Below are 10,650 nucleotides of genomic sequence, written 5' to 3'. Positions count from 1 at the left end.
ATAGTGACTACAATGACATGACAACAAAGCATGTCGTGAGTGATTGTGCAATCAACCTGCCGTCATTAACTAAGCAAGGCCTCGTTGAATGGCTGCTGTGCTAAATCGGCATGGTGAGGATGTACTGTGCAAGGAATAGGTGAGATAAACAAATATGCAGCACACCTCACAACGACACAATCTATACGGCATAGTGTTAGGGCCAAAACACTATTTCATATTGCAGAGAAAACCAACCGACAGTCAGTGCAAAATCACATCGTTTCGCTAGCGAAGAGTATAAATTGGTCAGGCAATGAAAGGGTAACCATAATTGTTTTTCGAAATGAAGTTTCTGTGATACTCACACAATGCGATTGCTCCAGCACTCTATGAATTATCAAGATGATAGGGAAGGTAATAAAAAAAAAGACAGAGCCAAAGCTGCCTAGTGGCACTTTGAGATAATGCAAAACACACTGTGCAGGGAATTACTTTTGCAGACATATTCCTACAAGCTATAAAACTGGCAATTAAGATGCTCACTCTATGCAACATAGACATATCTCTCACCTTTGGAAGAACTATATTGTGGTGGCTGCACTGTCTGTGTAGGCTAGAAGCAGCCGGCCCGTGACTCTCAAGCATCTGATCCGTTTGTTGAAAAAAACTTGTGGCTCACATCCTTGTAGCACTGCTTTTGGGAGGTTCTTACTGCGATAACAAAAGTAGCACAACACAATTATGCTCTGTAAACACTCTCATGAAATACTCATTGGTGCCTGTTTAAAAAACCTTCAACTATAGACTGAACCACAGCAATTTCCTCTTCTGTTATAATGGAGCATCTTATTGTTTTCCCTGGCCTGGTTTCTTATTTTCACCCTTCAGACAATCCAGCAGAAGTTAAGCTTTAGTTGGAGAGGAAGCATTCGAAAAGTATGAATTTATATACAATATAAAAATAATAAAATAATTTCGCATGATATAAGAAATTATAATTCTTGTAATGTCCCACCACCAAGAATTGAGTGAGCAAGCTGGGACGTAGGGTTGCCACAAAATAATGGAGTTTCTTAAAAGTGCAGTACACAGGAAATTCTGCTATTGAAATGTGCTGTTACTACTGGCTCTGTTGCTGCAAGTGCCTGCTCAATCCACTCGAGTGCACTTAGCAAACCTGTGTAATGACATTGACAGGCAGAGAAAACCCAGTTCTCACTTAGATGCCCCCATCACAGCATCATGTTGCTTCACATAAGGGTTCATGGTATGCAGGATGCAGATGCATGATCTTTCTGGCTAGGTCGCACTACAGTGAACGTGATCGACATCTGCTGGAAATACGTGAGCAGCTGAAAAATGCTCCATTGTTCAATTAGCTGTAACAATGCAGTATTGCTAGCTACCAGTCGCTTCACTTACGCCCACAACAAATTTTGGCACCAGCAAGATTTCGCAGTGTATACAAGCTTCTGAACACAGTATTTAATGCTACCAGCTGCATTCTCTATTTTTATACCTAGATGCGCAAAACGTGCACACAGTAGCCAATAATTGCGCCAAGTAGAAGAGTCCATTTTAGGTATTCTATAAAATTTATAGACAAGAATCAAGCACATCACTCAAGGCTGTTGTTTAGCATCAGAGTTGAAAGTGTGCTTGCAAACGTACACAGAAAAATTAGCGATTGACCTTGCAAAATGGTAAAAACTAGGTTTATGTTTGGAATAAACAAATCGCATACAGCAAAAACAGTCCAAGACACTGCATGATAGGGTTGTAAGTTTCAAAGCGGGTCAATACTCCTAACACTATGCAAGCATTTACAAAAAAAGATAACAATGCTTTCTGCAAGAAAGAATAAAGGTTTGCAGGTTTTGCGAAATTCCACTTGCCAGTATCCCATTTTACAGAAAGCAACATTTTGCGAAACCAAGTCAGGTTTTCAGACGAAATGCACTCGCCATGGTGACAAATGGGTGGAGTACTCTTCTACAGCATGATTTATTGTAATTAAAAAACATGATAACAAAAATGTCCTAATATCGCTAGCAAGAGCCTTTCTACTATTGTTTATGTGAAGCAATTTTATCTCTTTGGGATGTCACAAGAATAAAAACCAGGTATTATTGAGTGCGAAAATACCGTGACTGGTTGTGCAGCAATTTCAGACTATGCTCATTCATGGAAACTATTGCACTTTTTCCTCAAATAAATGTAGCACATAATTAACACTATAGCATGAATAATGTTAAGCATATTGGTAGCATACAACCTGATGTTTCTCTGTATACCCTCACTTATTTTGCAATATTTTCGCTTCGACTTGACTAGCTTAAAACAACACTCTTCTTAAATAAACGGAACTTTGTACATTACCTTTGAGTTAGCCACAGATGCTGAATAAGCACCTCTTATGGGATGCTTGGCTCCCCGTGTGGACAGCACTGCACAGTTCGTCAGTGCACTTCTGCTCGCTACCTGCAGTACGCAGCGAAACACTTAGGCATTCAAATAAAAACAAAGCAAGTATGGCAGCAGCATTTCGTCCTTTGGAGATAGATAGAGGCAGGGTAGTGCAGCATTGTTCTTCATAAGCTACACACACATGCATTAACTGTTTTAGTTTGGCGCATAAACAGTATGAAAGAGTGAAAATGGTTAGAGGAGACAAGCGGCCGCATATTTGAAATCCTCAAAAGAAGGCAGAAACACTCACTTCGGATTTTACAGTATATATTCTATGCCATCAATGAAAAGTATGCAAAGTACTGAATTTCACTAACACTTGCACACTATTAGGCCAATGTGAAATGACAACGTAATGCACTCGCTTCCCTGTCCAGCTGGTGCTTCCGAAATTGCCTGAAGTTGCACAGACAGCAAAGTGGCCTGGCCAAATTTAAGTATACCCATTCCAATAAGCACCGCTGACTTCAACTCCAAGTGTCAGCCCCAAATGAGGTCATTTAAAAGTGGCATGCGACTAATGCTAATTACTCAAGCGTTCGAATAAAAAAGGCAAGTATGTTTCAGTTTCATGTTCGATTTCTATTGTTAATTCTTCCGCGTGTCACCTTTTCTCTAATGCTGGGTATCAAGGTAAAGGCAAAATATTTTTAGAATATAGTATAACAATATGTTTACCAGCAACAGTCATACTACATTATACCAAGTAGTGCTAGCGATATCACGGCTAACATTCAGAGCAATGACGACGGCATATCTCAGAGACCTTTACAGTCTTTCATTGAGCTGCAGGTAAAGGTGGCAGCCACTAAATTAACTTTGAACCCCTTCTTTCAGAAACCGTGTGAGCTGCTTTTCTTCAAAAAACTTGCGGGCGCAAAGTGCATGCATTGATGGCAGCAGATATATCCCCGGCAACGAAGACTATACTGCTCGGAGTTTATGTGCCGGCACTCTTGCCGAACCGTTACAGCGCAGTTGGCTTCTTCGTCCCTTTTCGCCCTATGAGCTTGGAAAGCGCCCGTGCTAACGCACTGTGCATCCATCGGGGTTGCTCTAATTAGGCGATCTCTTCCGTGTGGTGTTTTCGTTTTGTTCTTTTTTTAATACATTTTTTATAGTGAAATAGCGAGAGCCGTGATGCGCCACAGCATAGGTCACTGGCGCCAACTGAGACAAGAAAATCAGTAACGGTCACTGCGAACATAGCGAGAGCCAAAAGAACATAACTTAAGCAACCACGTAGCATAATTTCTTAGCCCGACTTCTGTTATGTTCGCGATACAAATAACAAACGTCTTCTCCTGCATTACCTTGTTCGCAATAAATTTTCGAACTTGACCCTTCACTACAACTCCGGTCTCCACCGGGACTACATTGGCGTGAGGCTTCGCTTCTCTATCGCCTTTGGCTTGGAGTTGCTTTCACGAAAGCTTATACTACGTTAATCGGAATGACTAACAGTGCGGCATGCGACGTCTGCAGCACCGATGAAACTATCGAACACCTGCTGTGCCACTGTCCTCGATTTCCCTCAGAGAGACAAGTACTTGTCAACGCATTGCGGAGGCTGCATGATCGGCCTCTTTCTGTGCAGGTGCTATTACAGCACCGTCCACATTCTTCGACAGCCCACAAAGCAGTGAAAGCCCTCATGTGTTTTTTGAGGGCGGCGGGTTTTTGCGAACGCCTCTGGCTTGCAGTGTAGTTGTACATGCATCAGAGAATTTATTGTCTGTCTCTCTCTTTTTTTCTTTACCTTCTTTTACCTCTTTGTCTTCTTTCTTGTCCCATTCCCTAATTCGACAGTGTAGGATGGCAAACCGAATGCCTTTCTGGTTATTCACCCTGCCTTTCTCCCTTTTGTCGCTTCCTTCCTTCCTTCCTTTCATTTGAATGGGAGTTCCTGTTCTAAACTAAATTATGGAAACTCTTACAACTTTAAACACTTTCACTATGAAACGTACACAGACAAGTCACGGTTGGTTTTCTTCAATAATTGTAAGCTTCTGCGTGTATTCGCGGAGCGCGAGCAGTGTTTACTGGTGCTGTTGAACTATTATTGCTGCCCAGCTCGAAAGCAACGAACCGAAATTTTCTCTACGACGCCGCCTACGAAAACGCTTTATTCGAGGGTTTGAATTTTCTTCGCTGTTTCTTCTCGTGTTTCCGTGAACCGTTTTTTTTTCCCTTTCCAGGTGGTTGTTCAATTTCCAATCGTTCGGGACCGTCCGTCTCTGTGGCGCTTTACGGCTTCAACAATTTGTTTTCCATTTACCTTTTGTTTTCCTTTCCGTCCGATCAAAGCCGTGGACCGTTGAAAAGTCCTGTGTCAACCTCTAAACATGAGAGACTAATACCCCTGTTACACGGTCACGCTAACCTGAGTTCCTAGCAGCCGCAGTTTATTGTGGGGTTTAACGTCCCAAACCATCATATGATTATGAGACACGCTGTAGTGGAGGCCTCCAGAAATTTGGACCTCCAGGGATTCTTTAACGTGTACCTAAATCTAAGCACATGGGCCTACAACGTTTTCGCCTCCATCTGAAATGCAGCTGCCACAGCCGGGATTCAATCCCGCGACTTGCGAGTTAGCAGCGGAGCACCTTAGCCACTAGACCACTGCAACGGGGCTCCGAGCAACTGCAGTTAACTCGTTCCAACTGTGGTTTACGCTAACCGAAGTCTGCCAGATTTACACTAGTCATCCTGATCACGGTTATTAGCATGTCACGTGATTACTTGCGTACAGGCATTTTTTCATTTCGTCTTCATCAGCCTTACTACGTCCACTGCAGGACAAAGGCCTCTCCCATGTTCAACCAGTTAACTCGGTCTCTGCTTGCTGCTGCCAATTTATACCCGGAAATTTCTTAATCTCATCTGCCCACCTAACCCTCTGTTTCCCCCTAACCCGCTTGCCTTCTCTGGGTATCCAGTTAGTTAACCTTAATGACCAGTGGTTACCCTGTCTACCCACTACATGCCCGGCCCATGTCCATTTCCTCTTCTTGATTTCAACTATGATATCCTTAACCCCCATTTGTTCCCTAATCCACTCTGCTCTCTTCTGGTCTCTTAAGGTTACACCTACCATTTTTTTTCCATTGCTTGCTGGGTCGTACTCAATTTAAGCTGAACCCGGTTCGTAAGTCTCCAGGTTTCTACTCCGTAGCTAAGTAACGGCAAGATACAGCTGTTGTATACCTTCCTTATGAGAGATGGTGGCAATCTACCTGTCATAATTTTAGAGTGCTTGCAAAATGTGCTCCGCCCCATCCTTATTCTTCTAGTTACTTCAATCTCGTGGTATGGCTCCGCGGTTATTACCTGCCCTGAAGACATAGTCTTTTACAACTGGAAGTGCACTATTACCTATCTCGAAGCGCTGCTCTCTTCCGACGTTGTTGTACATTACTCTCGTTTTCTGCAGATTAATTTTAAGACCCGGCTTTCTGATCTCCTTGTCTAAATTCGTAATCACGAGTTGCAGTTTGTCCCCTGAGTTACTCAGCATTGATTGATTTGTGGGGTTTAACGTCCCAAAACCACGATATGATTATGAGAGACGCCGTACTAGAGGATTCCGGAAATTTCAACCCCTTGGGGTTTTTTACCGTGCACCCGGGTTCTTTAACGTGCACCCGAGTTACTCAGCAATGCAAGGTCATTGGGGAAGTGCAGGTTACTAAAATACTCTCCATTAACTCTTATCTCTAACTTTTCCTATTTTAAGACTCTGAAAACCTCCTGTAAGCACGTGGTAAATAGAATTGGGGGGATTGTATCCTCCTGCCTTACACCCTTGATTCGTATTCTGTTGCTTTCTTTATGAAGCACTATGGTAGCAGTTGATCCCCTGTAGATTTCTTCCAGGATGTTGATATACGGATGTTTATTTGCGTCTCCTTAAGCTATCGCTACAACTGTGTATAAACGTTATCTTTATCAGAATAATTGTCATTTGTAACCGTATAAATGTGTTTCAGGAAGTTTTTTACATGTTGGTTTTGTATTTAGCGTTTTTTGTGAACAATCTGCAAACAGTGGGCACAGTTGCCTGTACAGTTGCATTTGCGGCTGTCAAAATCCGTAGCTTGCAAGCCGTTATCGCTCGCATGCTGGAGACGTGGTGGTTGCGTGTATGATTGCTTCGGTCCTTGTTTATTGAGCGGTGCGATCGCGCGTCTGGTTATCTAGTTTTCCTTCTTTTTATTTCCAGCGTCGTTATTGCGTTCTGTGTCGTGCGTGAGTGCTGGTGAACTGTCGTCGGCATCCCACAATGGCTCTTCGCCGGCCGGAGCAGCGTCTGAGCGACAATCGTCTTTTCTGGACGACGTTCACTGCATTGCAAAGCAGACTGCACGATCAATGGACAAAGCAAGCGTGCATCGTAAAAGCCATCAGAAACATTGAACGAGAAAAGGAGTGTGCTGACCAGCGACGCCGCCAACTGATGCTCGAGGCTGCGCTGCTTGTCGCGCGTGAAAGGCAAATATGAATGCATATATGTGAAAGCATGTGGCACGAATGAAAATTGTCTATGCTACCAGACAGCAAGTTCCGCGAGAACTTTCGTGTCAATCGATTTACGTTTAAGTACCTTGTGAGCGTGTGCGAGGGCATGAAGAAAGAAGACACGGTCATGCGCAAAGCGATTCTTTTAGCATGCGCGTCGCCATTGCCCTGTACCGTCTCGCCACCTCCGCGGAAGACAGAACCATGGTCAACCTTTTTGGCGTAAGCTGCTCTTCTGTCAACAACATCTTTCGCGAATTCTGCAGTGTGGTTATGCGGTGCCTAGAGGCGCACTTAGTCAGGTTTCCACACACGCGGGAATTGAAGGAACACTTGAGGCAATTCGGAGCGCTCACCGGATTTCCGCAATGCCGGGGTACCTTAGATGGCTGCCACATAGAGGTCTGTTCACCTAAAGAACCTGCCCCGACTAATATAACTATAATGGGTGGTGCGGCACCATCTTCTCGCTGTTGTGGACCACCGGTACAAATCTATGTACGAGAACGTGGGGTCATCTGGGAAGAACCACGACGCTGCAGTGTTCGAAAGCTCGCGACTGCCAAAAGTGCTGGCCAGCGAACAATTTCAACTGGAAGCAAAGTATGTTGAAGAAATTTGAGTGTGCCCCGTTTTTCTCGGTGACCAGGCATTTCATTTGCAGTGCCACCTTATGAAAGCTTTCTCTCGTGCAAGGCCAGCTGGTTCCGCCTCGCGGGTGTTCAACTTTCTTAGAAGTGTGGCAGTTTGGGCTAGTTGGTATGACATGACGACAGTTATAGCGCGAGAACAGAACGACAAGTGTCCTTCTTGTCTCTTTGTCGTCGTTCTGTTTTCGCGCTCTAACTATCGTCAGTTCAATTACCGCTTGTCGAGTGCTAGATGGCTTGTTGAGAATGCTGTTGGCAGGCTCAAAGCACGTTTTCGAATCCTGCACAAAGGCCTCGAAGTCAATATTGGCAATGTACACCGCATTAATAGGGCTTGCTGCGTACTGCACAACATATGTGAAGAGTTCAAAGATCAATGCGACATCACCTGGATGGAAAATGTGGTGCGCCAAGTCACAAGCCGGCCACAACCAGTCAACGGTCAGAGCCACATTGAGTAGCAGTTCGAGATGCTCCTGCCAAGAGCTTCACTGTTGGCCAAGCTAGCTGAGCATGCAGTTCTCGATGCATCACAGAGGATGTGTGCAATGAGTTTTAGCAGCTAAATTTCAGCTTTCTCATCACTTTTTATCATTTCGATGTCTTGTGCAATTCTATTTTGTTTTCTACTGCTGTAATGTGTTCCAGGTTTACACCCACTGATGATTTTTGTACATATATTATCACACACATTTCACCATTTTTCTGTCACTCATCGTTACATTTAACATGTTTGAAAATATATGCATAATTCAACATTGCATGTATCGACACATGGCTGGAGAAGCAAGTGCTCTGCACAAGACTGTTGAGCTTATGATGCAAGTGCTCATTATTGCAGTTTTATGTAGCAGTTAAATACTTCTTGAAAATTTGAACAGATTGGTTCGCAGTAACAGCCTGCTTTACCAGTTGTGTCGCAGTCATGTTTTTTACAAATATATGAAGTTCTACGTAAGAAACCTCGGCACTGACACCTTGGGCTGTTGAATAAATGTTATCTTAATATTTTAGATTATGGTGTAACCTAATAAGGTCATAAAATGTCGAATCCACTAATGCAAAAGTTTTCATGTTCATGCAGTTGCCCTATCAGTAGTCGTTTAATGATGCATATCAAATAGTAAAGCTAGAGCTGGATATGGCAGCACCAAAACCGACCCATAAAATACTCTATTGGGTATTCGGGATGACATCTTTAAGAACAAGCTTAAAAAAACGAAGAAACAAATGTCAAGCTCAGCTTTATATACTCACGGTTTATTTTGAGAACTGAAATATGACTTAATATAGACGAACATTTCTTTCTGAGTCTCATTAGAATCTTTGTGGAGCTGCAGGAGTTCTTTCTGGAGCTCCATATTCTGTGAGGCCAAGCCTGCGCTGCGTTTCTCGGCTTTCTTAAGTAGGTCGAGGAGTTCCTGTAAACTTGTTGCTGGCCTCTTTCATTTCTTCTTCTGCTGTAGTATTGGCATCAGGCTGGCCCTGAGATTCTGTAGAGGAACTGCAGTTGGCAGTAGCATCGCTGTCACCTTGAACGTTCACTGTGCTCGACTCTTCCGTTACCAGAGTGTTATCTTCAGTTTTAACTTCTTCCCAAGTGGCTAGCATTTCAGCACCTGAGAGTGCCTCAGTAACTTTTGGCACCTATGTATAACAGGGAAAAAGAATCACACGTGTCAGTTGAAAGCTTACATTCCTAAATTACTTTCATCAGAGACTTTCGTTAATTAAGCTACATGATTTTACGTAGCAACCAGTGGCGAGATACCTTGCCTATGACTCTTAATAAAGTACCATCACCACATGCGCTGAGTTCTACAAGCATCCTAAATGCGTAATTGTATTCCTGCTTCACCTGTCAGTCACCAATGTAAATCAAGACCATCCATGAAAGTGTCACTGCTTCACAATAACACCTTGTAATAATAACTAGTGCTTTAAACTTTTCATTGCAGTTTATTTCCACGAATGCAAACACAAATCATGGAAGCATACTGTAGTAGAAAAAAATGATGTGTTAGTGACACATCTGTTGCTCTGCGTGGGGCAAAATTTATTTTCATCGATTCTTTTTTTTAGATTACTTGTCGCATGTATCTTATCACATGTATTCTGACGAACATGTGTGGTGATGTGAGCGCGGACGGTTTCTGCGGTTATGTGCGACACTGATGTTCTGAGAATAAAGTTAGTTGCGAGTGACGTCCTTTCTGTGTTTTTAAATATTTTGCCTTGCCGGTGCAAGTTTTTTGTGTTTTTCAGTATGCACATATAATGTTTGCTGTTTCTGTTAAAATTCTGTGCAACCGCACTTTTCTTTTATCTGTAATTTTGTCTGTACCCACGTAAACGACTATTTGTAGTTATGCACTCAAACACACCTTCATTCTGGTTCATAGATGTTCATTGGCACAACCCATGACTGATGAACATCTCAAGTTCTCGGAGCGCTCATGAAATGGTACACGAACTTGACGTATGGGAAAGCCTTTAAATTGAAAATTACAATTACCTCTTCACTTTCCTCCACAAGGCTGCTGTCACAAGATGCTGGAGCGCCCAAAAAGGAGGGCAAAAGCCAGTAATACAGCCAGTCAACACTCTTAAACCCCGTTGTCCTACCACAACGTTTGAGCTTACTAAAGAAAATAAACTTATTTATCGCACAACACAACTCTCAGCATCAAAATGCTCCCGTTTTGTTTTTGTCCAAAGTTGTTATGAAGTTATGAACTCAGACTCCTGCTTGATTAAAAGTGCCCGCAGAGAGTGTGCATTATAATGAGGGACACTGCAATACATGCGCACAATTAGTGCATTCAGAATGTACACGATTACTACTACAACATAGCTCAGTGGGCACTTTCACATACATTGGCGTCTACGCAAATAATCTTTTGTTCTGGTGGATGAGTGGGGTGGACATGGAATGGAGCTGCATCAAAGAACACAGGTTACAGGTTAGATTGGAAATAGGTGCTAATTGTGTGTGTGTACCTCCGTTGTATGCCTATTTAAACATAAA

The sequence above is a fragment of the Rhipicephalus microplus genome, chromosome X (genome assembly GCF_043290135.1).
Source record: "Rhipicephalus microplus isolate Deutch F79 chromosome X, USDA_Rmic, whole genome shotgun sequence".
In the NCBI taxonomy this organism is placed as follows: domain Eukaryota; kingdom Metazoa; phylum Arthropoda; class Arachnida; order Ixodida; family Ixodidae; genus Rhipicephalus; species Rhipicephalus microplus.
This window is presented reverse-complemented; position numbering follows the sequence as displayed.